At 35.8% G+C, this 11490-nt stretch overlaps 1 pseudogene; it reads right to left on the bottom strand.

The window, feature by feature from the left end:
- Positions 1–1582: 1582 nt before the first annotated feature.
- Positions 1583–10408, bottom strand: LOC117701676 (transcription initiation factor TFIID subunit 7-like; annotated as a pseudogene).
- Positions 10409–11490: the final 1082 nt, after the last annotated feature.

Below are 11490 nucleotides of genomic sequence, written 5' to 3'. Positions count from 1 at the left end.
CCAGTGTCACAGGATGTCCTTTTTTTCCTACCTCTTTCCTAAAACCCTACATATATTTTAGGGTCCCATTCAAATGCTATTTTTTTCCAAAAAATCCTTCCTAATTCTCACAAAGAATAATGAGCCCTCATTCCTTTAAATCCCTAGTAGTACTAGGCGTCCTTCCTCCTCCGCTCCAGTGAGAGGGGAGGGAGGCGATATGCAGGACAGTAGTGGAGGCACAAGGTATGCTAATATGTATGTATGTGCATGTAAATGTCATATAAAGCTCATTATTCTGTACACTAAAAACACTTTTAAACACCTTTTAAACATTAAAAGGAAAAAAATCCATAAATTCTCATGACTTCCCCAGCTGAAGCCAGAGACAATAAACATTTCAAATTCCCTACAGAACTTAGCTTAGATTAGGCACCAAATAAATCAGTAGTCAGTAAGGCTTATGGCTACATTTCTGTGGTGGAAATGGCAGTTCTCAATACTAACTACCGAGAAATGGATGAAAGCATTTGTTTAGTGGGTACCAACATAATCTTGGAATTGTAACTGGTTATTTGGTTTGCTGAGAAGGAAGACACAAAAATACAAGAGTGCCTCTGGCCTTGTAGAAATAGGGACAATGAGCAGTACCTGTACCATAGGAGCCTCTAGCTACAAGTATCCTCATCTACAAGCATCCTCATAACATAAACTATAGTCTCTTTAAAGTTGTTGCCTGCACTGTTCTGTGATGGGGAGTGTGTGGACCATCTATATAGCTTTGTGAAGTTAGCTTGTTTCACATTTCTTCCTTCTCTTCCTATTTTTAACTCTTCTGTAGCTTTGAATAACAGCCATTCAAGTTAGAAGCCTGGCATATCTCCTTTAATATTTTATTTTCCTCCATAACCCTGTAACTGACCTAAGTCTCTCTCAGTCCTTTGAAACATATCCTCTCATATGTAAATAGTAACAGCATACTCAAAGAGTAGAAACAAATCTAATGTTTAGCAACAGAAAAATAGTTAAGTAAAATGTGGCTTATAAGTTCTTCTGAATCAACTTTTAGGTCTGGTGTGGCCTGGGGCCTGGGACCTTGTGAGCTATTTCAAAAATTCACTAGCAATGTCTAGGGCTTAGCCCAGCTCTATGACTCAGAAGCTAAAAGTGTTTGTTACACAAGCCTGAAAAACTTGAGTTTGAGTTTAGGACCCATATGATGCAGACAGGTCATTCCCACCAGTTTTCCTATGACCTCCAAATACACATGCATGCGCATACGCACATGCAAACACACACATATATAATAAATGTTTAAAATAAAAACCTGAAGCTAGATCTGATTCTCTTCCTTCATACTCAGCAAGGAGTTCCTTAAAACACACATAAGACTAACCCCTACCTTTCCTACCGTACCCTACCCTAAGTGTCACTCCACAGGTATACAATAACTGCTGAATGAACAGACTTTCAAAAAAGCTCTTCATCTACCCTGCTTTCTCCCTTAGGGTATACTGTTCTTGTGAGACACACAGCCTGAAATTAGATTAGAGGTAGGTGAGTTCTTCATAGCAAAATATTTATTTAAAAATATCCTTCTTACCTGCTCACACTTATCTTTTTCCATTATGGTAAGCTTCCCCAAAACATTCTGGAAATGTCTCTGAAAAAAATGTAACAGTGATGAAAGATGTATGTCAAGGAAAAAGAGAACCACAAAACAAAGTTTGTCATATATTTGATAAGAAAGCTATCGATTATAGGAAGCACATTCTTTTAGAAAAACTGGAGCATAAAACTACCTCCCAACTACCATGCAATCCTAAATTATTTTATGTACTCACTAAAGCATGTTTTCTTGTCCTATAATAAATGGGTGAAATGTCTACAGGCTACATATTTTCCTAGTGTTATACATATCCTTTGGCTATGACTTACTAAAGAAGCAGACTTGGAATCTAGTATAGATTCCTCTCCCATTTCTCCTCACTAGAACAGAACATTACTAGTCCTAATACGGTATCACATATCTGTAAACCACACGTATACTACAATAGTACCAAATATCTAAATCCTTCAAAATGTATCCATAGATATTATTTTTGGCTCTTCTAAATAACTACAGTGAAGATGGGGTTAGCTCTATGTCAAGCTGCTTTTCTTTGACAACTACTGCTCTGCACCAAAATGAAATCTAACAAAGGATTCTCTTACTGCTTTAGAATCACATTACTACCAAGATAAGATCAAATGTGACATACCAATATATTTTCCTTTCTGTGAAAGCCTGAAAAATGTATCCAAAAAAAATTGTTCCTGTTTCAGCCCACATGATAAAAATTTTAATTAATTTGGTTCTTTTTGCTGAAACAAACTTATTTTGGTATAAACAGCAGGTTTAGTCTATATATTGCCAATTACTGTGGCTCTTCTTGAAATGTAATTCTATTTTATCTTGCTTTTTTGGGGGGTGGATACAAGGTCTTACTGTGTAACCCTGGCTAATCTGAAACTCGGGTTGGTCTCAAATTCAGAGATCCACCTGCCTCTGCGTCCCAAATACTGGGGATAAAAGACATGCACCACAGCACCCAGATAGTTTGAATTTGTTATAAAGTGTGAATGGTGTCAGTATCTATGTTTCAGAAACCATAATACATAACTCTTGCATGCATTGTTTTTATAGCAACTGCTCAATATTGGCCATTATCCCAGGTCACCTGGTTCCATTTCTTCCTAAAATTGCTTTGATTTTAAAAATTACTCAGATAAAATAAAACAGGGATGTTTTAATAGACATTTCTTAGAAGTTGTTTAGGTTCCTGAATAAATTACATAGCAACGGCTTGAGTAAAAACCGAGATGGACCTGTAAAAGGAAGACATTAGGGAATCTGACAGCTGAAAAGATCTTACCTTGAGGGTCATGTTTTCCACATTCCTAAGGAGATCCTTCTGTCGCTGGGCTTTTTTATAAATCTGCTGGAGCCTGTTTTCTTTGATAAGAATCAGCTTTTGAATTGCCATGACTGAAAGAGGTAGAGAGAGGAGTTTTGTATATAAATATAACTTTAAATAATGCATCAAGTCCAAGGACCTTAAAACTAAGCATTGCACATAATGCATGTCCCAAGTTAGCATATTATAATTGTGCCGCCCACCCTATCCAGTTCCTTTGTCTTTTTCTCTGACTTACTTATTGAACTGTAATCTTCGTCTGTTTCGTGGAGGCTAGATTGAATAAGTTTGGCTTGCAGCTCCTTCTCTAACTCCTCTTCAGAATTGTCTGTTTCCTCCTCTTCTTCTTCATTTCCATCCTCCTCTTCCTCCTCCTCCTCTTCCTCTTGATCATCATCATCATCATCATCATCCTCAACTTTATTACTCTTATCTTCCACATCATTACTGTTGCTGCCAGAATCACCCATCACCTCCCGAAGCACATCATATTCTATTGATTTTAAGCAAGAGAAAATTGAACTGATCTGACACTTTGCAAATGACCATAAAATTATGATCAAATTCACTGGGCAAAAACCAGTGAATTTTATAAATTGTGTTCCTATGGATAGATCATTCCCTTTGTGAAATAAGGACAAGGAATCTGAGACACCAGAGAACTAAGGGCTCATAGGAAATTGAATACCGGGACATACAAGAGGTTAGAATTCCAACCTAAAACCCTAAAAGCCCAGGAGGACCAATAAGGATGAAGACAAAGGCATCTTTTGTGATTGGATCTTTTTACACAGTTAACACTTGCCCCATCTGAAGCACCTTCTATGTTTTCAATTAATTACCTGATAAACTAGCATCACCCATCTGTGGGATTCCTGAAATGGTTGGGATGCACCCTTGACTTTCTATTTCCATGGTATCATCATCAGCAACAACTTCCCAGCCTGAGAGGATAGCAGTCAAGGAAAAAGCAGAAGGGAGAGAGAGAACACACCGTAGAAAGGGAAATGCTCTTCAACTAAAAGTGCTCTTAATATTTACTTTAGGACAAATTTGGATCATTGTAGCTGCATTCCTCATGTGGAGAGCTCCCCATATTAAATTACATAAACAAACTTCAGTGGTCTGCATTTATCATTTAAAATCACATTTCAAAAATCTTAAGTTATACACATCAAAACTGGTGCTCAGACTCTTGAAGTGAGGACTACTCTTGATGCTTAGTGGAACAGGGGCTTACCTGGCATGCATATTAAGGCTCTGAATTTGATCCCCAGCATCACAAACAAAAGCAAAACCACCAACTAGAGGTGCAATTTGTCATTGCTGTAAAGGATACGGACATTGATGGCTTCAGCATCTGAGAAGAGCAGTCTCTTCACTTCTTTTTCCACACTTGGAGATTGAGTGTACTGAAGCAAAGTGAAGGAGAAAATACCATTAATGTCATTTAGCATGCTGTTTTATGTAAATACCCTATTCCTATACATTAATGAATTAAAATGATTGGGCCTTGGTAGATGCTTATTCAATTCAAATCTTACTTAAATAGTGCTAGTTAAAAGGAATGGACTTAAAAAAATCTGGGTTTTGTAGAGTAAGTTCATTTTTCACAATTAAATCACTTGAGATGTTTAATCTCTTTTTATAACTCTGTGGGAAAGATTTCAACCACTAAAGTTTTATTATTTACCTTGACTAATACTACAAAAGAGCAATAATTCAATGTTAGTTACTTATAAATGATGTGAATTAAAATCCAAACTCCCAGACTTCCTTGTCCCATCTTTATTATTAAAATGTTCCTACAAAAACTAGATCCTATCTACACATTCTCCCTTGAATACAATTTTAAGCAATTACTCTACAGCAATTCATTCAGCATGACACAAATATAAAACAAGACTTTTGATGACATATCCCATTAGTTCAACCAATTGTTGGTCAGCTGAATCCTGAACTCCAAGGCATAGCTTTTGAAATAAAAATATGGGTGAAAAAGCAGTCTGTGATTCATGGTATCACTAGCAAAACTGTTTCTTTTTTCACATGGAAGTTACTATTGAACATTACATTATTACTCAATAAATAAAATCCAGCAAATATAAATGTGTGCTTATCATATAAAAGTAAACAACGAAGATTATGAGCAATGCTGTACCTCACTAAAGTTGATTTCCTCTATTTGTTTGGCATCTGGGAGCTACGTTAGTAAAGCAAAACAAGAAACAATGTTATATTCTGATTGTTCTGTTTAAGTCAAGCTTAAAGCACTGTACAAGTATATATAACTACTTTATTCAGTAGACAATAAATTTCATTCACTGACAGGTTATTAAGCCAAAGTTAACACATAAATTAGAAAAGTTGATCTATAAATTTAACACACATTCTCTCAGAATTCTAGCAAGGTTTTCTGTCTACAAGTTTATTCTAAAATTCGTATGGAAGGATACAGATTCTAAAATGTTTAAAACAATATTGAAGGAAAATGAAGTGATAGCAATCAACCTTCCAATTTCAAGACTTACCACATTACAGTATCCGTGGAGAGATCCGATGCATGGATCAGTGGAAAAGAATAAGGAACCCATAAGCAATATCATACATATATTCCCAAGGAGGAGGTGGAAAAGGAGAGGGATAGTTTAGAGGAAGAACAGAAGAAGGAGAATCTTGAATTAAAACTCATGCTTTTCTAAAACTAAAATATGGATTGTAGGCATAAATATAAAACGTAAAACTTTTGAAAACTGAATGAGAAAATCTTCAGTATCTGAGATAAACAAAGACTCCTTAGATTTAACAAAAAAGGGCAAGATACTTAAAATAAAAACATCAATAAATTAAGTCTCATCAAAACTAAAAATCTTTCTGTATGAAAGATCTTGTGAAGAGGATTAAAATCTCAAGCTGTCAACTGAGGGTATTAATAAACTATGCATACACAACAAAAATACCACAAATAAAATTACCACACAGTTATCAGAAGGACTAGAATAAAATAAAATGACAAGACCTAATGCAGGTAGATAAGTTGGAGAATTTGGACCACTCATATATTACTGGCAGAAATATATATCTATATTTCCTCTGAGAACAATATGGCAGTTTCCCATAAAATTAAAACTGTGTGTGTGGCTAGTGCACCAAGTGGCTCAGCATTAAGATGCTTGCAATGGATGATGACCTGAGATTGATACTTAGAATGAATTCTCGTAAGTTGTTCTGTGACCCCCATTTGTCTTTCACACACGGTAAATGAATGTAAATAAAATTTAAAGCTAATGATTGGCAAGAGACATGCATCAGCTGGTAAGGGACTTGGTTAATCTCCAACTCTGGGATTAATCCTTAATAACAAGTAAAACAAGGTGGAGTGGTGCATGCCTGGAATCCCAGCACTTGAGAGGTGGTAAGGAAAGCTAAAGTCTCTGTGACCACACAGCAAGTTCAAAGCCAGCCTGAACTACATGAGAAGATCCTGTCTCAACACAAACACTCCACTTGGAGGTTTGTTAAAAAAAAAAAAAAAAAAAAAAAAAAAAAAAAAAAAAAAAACACCTTTATAGAGATGAGTCAGTGGTTAAGGGCACTTGTTGCCTCTTACAAAGAACCTGGGTTAAATTCCAAGCAACCATTTATGGTGGCTCACAATCACCTTTAACTCAAGTTCCAGGACATCCAACAGGCACGCAATGTGATGCACATATGTATATTCAGGCAAAGTATTTGTATGCATTAAGTAAAATGAATGAAAATCTAAAAAAATATTTTAAAATATGATTTACCAGTATTCCTGGGCATTTATCTTAGAGAAATTAAGATTTATGTTCCAGACAGGGGTTATCTCTGAAACAGTCCTGGCTGTCCTGCAACTCTCTTTGAGGACCAGGCTGGCCTTGAACTCACAGAGATTTGTCTGTCCCTGCCTCCAGAGTGCTGTGAACCAATATGCCTGGCTTTAAATCTGTAAGACTTTAAACTGAAAGCATGAGCTGAAATGTCAAGTTCATAACTCTTGTAAACCCCTAACAATGAACCTGTAACCTAAAGAACTGGGTCTCTTGTTATTCACTGCTGTTGTCCCAACTGCTAGCTGTGGATTTTGCATATTTTTAAATTTTTTACATTTTTGAGACAGGGTCTCATTCTATAGCCAAGGATTGCCTTAAACTTACAATCCTCCTCCTTTAGCATCCCAAGTGCTGAGGTTACAGATAGGTGCCACCACATCTGCCAGAAACTGTTTATTGAACATATAACTAAATTAGTGAACTCCCAACTGATTTTCTCCCTTTCTTTCCCCTCTCACAGTCCTCTAATCCACCCCACAGAACTGTAAATGGCATGAGACTAACCTTTTTTGTTGTTTTCCGGAATCTTTTCTTCCTGACATTCTTAAGTGGTGGAGTAACTAAAATAAAAACATGATGAAACATACTATATAACTGAAGACTGTCCTATATGTACACAAATTCAGTAAAGAACTATGTCGTGCTTGTGGAATGACTTCTTTCTTTAAAAATAAGAGGTTAATGAACCAGTTAAGAGGTCCCTGGCTCATAGGGACTTGCGATGCAAGAGGTCAATGTAGTCAGCCAGAATGAGCAATGGACTGGTGGTGACTTACTGCCGTGCTTCCAGTTATATTTTTTTTTCTCTGCCTTCCCTTCAATATTTCCAGTTACAGTAAGACCAGTAGAGATCACTGGTTTCTTTAGAAGAATGAGGCTCACCTTCAGGACTGCATACAAGCATCTACATTGACCAAAGAAAAAGATTTGATTATTGCCCAAATATTGGTTAGTAATAAATCATGATCATACCACCATAAATCTGGAGCACAGAAGATTCCTAGCAGTTCCCAAAGCCAAGTACTATGCAATACACATTCAGAGTCTCTTTAATATATCCCCTTCCCATCCTCTCCTCCTTACCGCTCCGCCTTCTCTCCCTCTTTCCCTTCAGCATGATATATATATTCAACTTTACCTAGTGTTTACCACTGCAGAAGGCATAGTATGAAATGCATACATTTTAGCACTTTGATTCAGAGAGGAAATTAGAAAGCACCAGCAGAGATGATAAGAACCCGATTTTTCTTCAGAGTTAACATACTGCTCTAGTAGAAAGTGCAGAAAAAGACCTTAGCCATTCCTATTTTTAAAATTAATGAGTCATTATAAATGGCAAATAGGGAGCAGGAGTCTGTAAAAGAAATGAAAAGTTAAGTAACAGATACCAAACCAGAGCATTTACCATGCAGTAGGAATCGTGGCACATAGACCTAAGACTTCCATAAAAGCTATGAGAGCTAGAAGATTAAGAAAATCAACCCAGTGGTGGCAAAATAGCTTAATGGCAGGTAGAGCTCTTGCCTAGCATGCATGAGCACTAAAAAGCAAAGCAAAACAAGCTTCTGTGGATCTCAAGATATCACTCAGTTGGTAGAGTACTTGTCTAGCATGCACAAAAGCCCTAGCTTTGACCCTCAGTCCAACCTAAGAACGCAGAAAGGCATACATGTAAGCCTAGCATTTGGTAGTTGAAGACAAAAATGATCAGAAGTTTAAAGTCATACTCAAAGTTACACACTGAGTTTAAGGCTAACCTGGATATATGAGACCATATCGCACAAAATCATACCTGAGAAATATCCGCCGTCTTATAAAATGTTTTTCTATCAATAGTTTTCAGGCTTCCGATAACACAAGGCAAATTAACCAGCTTAGCAGGCCAGAGAAACATCTTCTACTTGCACAACTGCATGGTGTTCATCAGCTAAAGGGAAGGAGGAGAAAATATCGACATCTCCGTGAACTCTTTGATCTCCAAGTATTTGAATAATTGAAGACTTATGTGAGTTTAGGCAATTTCTTCCATGAAACTTACTATTCTTTAAAGGTTACAAATCAATATTCAGTTAGTAACTTCTAGAAAAAGAAGAGAGTATCTGTAACTTGTTTTTTCATATTGTATGTTACTAGTTAAAAAGTAAATTTCTTTCTAATAGTAGCAAAGGTGAGGAAGACAGCAACTGTTTTCTTGTCCATCACCAAAAGAAAATTTCATTCATTTAAATACATTCCTTAAAAAAAAAAAAGCCCTTGTCTAGCCTCAATAGGAGAAGATTGCACCTAGTCCTATTGCAACTTGATATGCCAAGGTGGACTGATATCTATGAGAGGCTCCCCTTCTCTGAAGTAGAAAGGGAGGAGGGGATGGGGTGGGGGAGGGGAAGGTAGGAGGAAAGAGGACTGGGAGGAGAGGAGGGAAAGAAAGCTGTAATATGGATGTAAAGTAAATAATGTTTAAAAAAGCGTTCACTTTAACATTGGATTTGTAGTTGTCTAAAGTTGGAAAGATAACATCCTCTATTCTTTTTCAGAACTCTAATACTAGTACAATGTCTGTACATAGCAATCTGTAGCAAATTATTGTTTAATATATTGTGAATTAATAGTAACTACTTACAAGAAAAGTCAATTTTAGTTTATCCTTTGAGGCAACATTTCTAGAATGGATAATTTCCTGACAGCATAAGCTTGTCCTAAAAAGAGAGGCAAATTAAAAATCAGAAAGATTGTCTAAGTGATAGCTAAAGAATAGACATTTCAAGGCAAGTCTTCCTTAAACAAAACCTTACATTTCCCAAATATTAATTATGCTATGACCATGAAAGACCATGCATTGTATAAGTCAAGCTAGATTGCAGTCAATTCAATTTAACATTATCTTTTAGGAAATACAGTTGGTGTTTTCTCCAGATTTTCAGTTCTCTTACTGTTATCCTTCCATTAGAAAGGCTTAGCATGGTTACTAGCTATATTAATTAAACTGTAATGGATAATAGCTTCCTGACCATCTCTATCATAGCCTCATAAATGAAATAGTACTGGAACATGTGTTATCAATGGGAAAAGAGACTCAAGCATAATATTGAAATGAGTTGTATAACCTTGCTTAGTGATGAATTTGCAGGTTACCTAGTGGTAATCCCTCCAACCACCTCTTCTGAGATGACAGAAAGAGTTCTAGAAACGTCTTACCTTGACTGTGCAGAACATTGGTTGTTAATGTTTTATAGTAAGTGACTAGGGATCCATAATAGTCATAGTTGTTTTGACAAGGAATTAACCCACATGATTGATGTATATACAGGAAGAACAAAATATTGTGAGAATATGCACATATAATAGGAATGCTTGATAGAATATGAATTATGGGAAGCAAATATTTTATCTTTTATAGCCTGAAAAACAAATGTATCTATGCAGAAACTACACTTCTTTCACTGAAGATATGTATTCTGAGATATAAACATTACTTACTGGAGGCAGACGCAATATAAACTGCTCCTCAATTTCATGAGATTCATCATGCCTAAGCTCATGCTTGATTTGAGTCATAAAAACACAAAGAAAAACAAACAGGTCATTACAAAACTCTTGACTCACTCTGTTGATCATCTCTGGTAGTGCTGAATAATACTAAGAACTTACCCATGATTCTCATTGAAAAAATGTGCACATACTTAGTAATACTTTAACTTGGCATCTGACTTCTAAAAGTCATCATTTCTAAAGTCAATCCAAATTACACGATGTTATTTGATGGACAAATAACTAAGCTATTGTGAAAATGACTTTTAAATAAAATAGTAAATTTCAAAAACTAAATGGCCATGTGGGGATGAATGCAAACTGACGTATGAAATTAACCCAGAACTATATGTAGAGACACTGATTTGAAGTGAATAAAGATTTAATTTTCAAATTTAAGTCACCCAAATAACCAACAGTAGTAAGTAGGCAGACCATGGAATAGCAAAAGCTTTTTTATGGCTCAACTGCAATGGCTCAGCACTCCTTGAGAGAAGGAGTCCCAGCTACATATCCGACCATGTACATTTAGCTTCATTGGAATAAATCCTTGAAAGAGTGGTATGAGTAGAACCTAAAATCTGATTTATTTATTCATCACTACCCTTATGTTATGCCAAAAAAAAAAAAAAGAGATCACAAAATTACATCTGTAGGGAAAATAAGGAAGGCTCTTGAGTTGTTGGGAAAGGTATATGAATATGATCAAAATATTTATGCCAAATATTTAATTAATAAAATATTTTAAAATCAATCACTTAGTATAATTTTATAAGTTATTAGAAAGTACAAAGACTGCAGGAATAAAAAAAAAAGACACCCAGGAAGGGGATAGAGAATGAAGCATTATTTTTGATAGTTATTTCTGGTTTTTATTATATATATATATATATATAATATATATATATATAATATATGCATGTATAAAAACAATGAAACCAAACTCAGCCTCGAAGCATCTAGGCCATGTGCACAGCCTCTGAGGTTGCGTGTGTGCAGGCCTGGCCTGCAGGTATGCATGCACAGCTAGCTCAAGAGCTCCCCTGCTGATACATATATGAAATGTCAATGAAACACCTCTGAACAATTAATACATACTTGGGCAAATTAAAAGTAAAAAGTAAATGAAATAACCCTTGGGGCTGGATATACCACTTAACCAAAGAAAA

This window comes from Arvicanthis niloticus, unplaced genomic scaffold, assembly GCF_011762505.2.
Source record: "Arvicanthis niloticus isolate mArvNil1 unplaced genomic scaffold, mArvNil1.pat.X pat_scaffold_1830_arrow_ctg1, whole genome shotgun sequence".
Classification (NCBI taxonomy): Eukaryota; Metazoa; Chordata; class Mammalia; order Rodentia; family Muridae; genus Arvicanthis; species Arvicanthis niloticus.
Note: the sequence above shows the minus strand (reverse complement) of the source record. Positions and strands in the feature narration are given on the sequence as shown.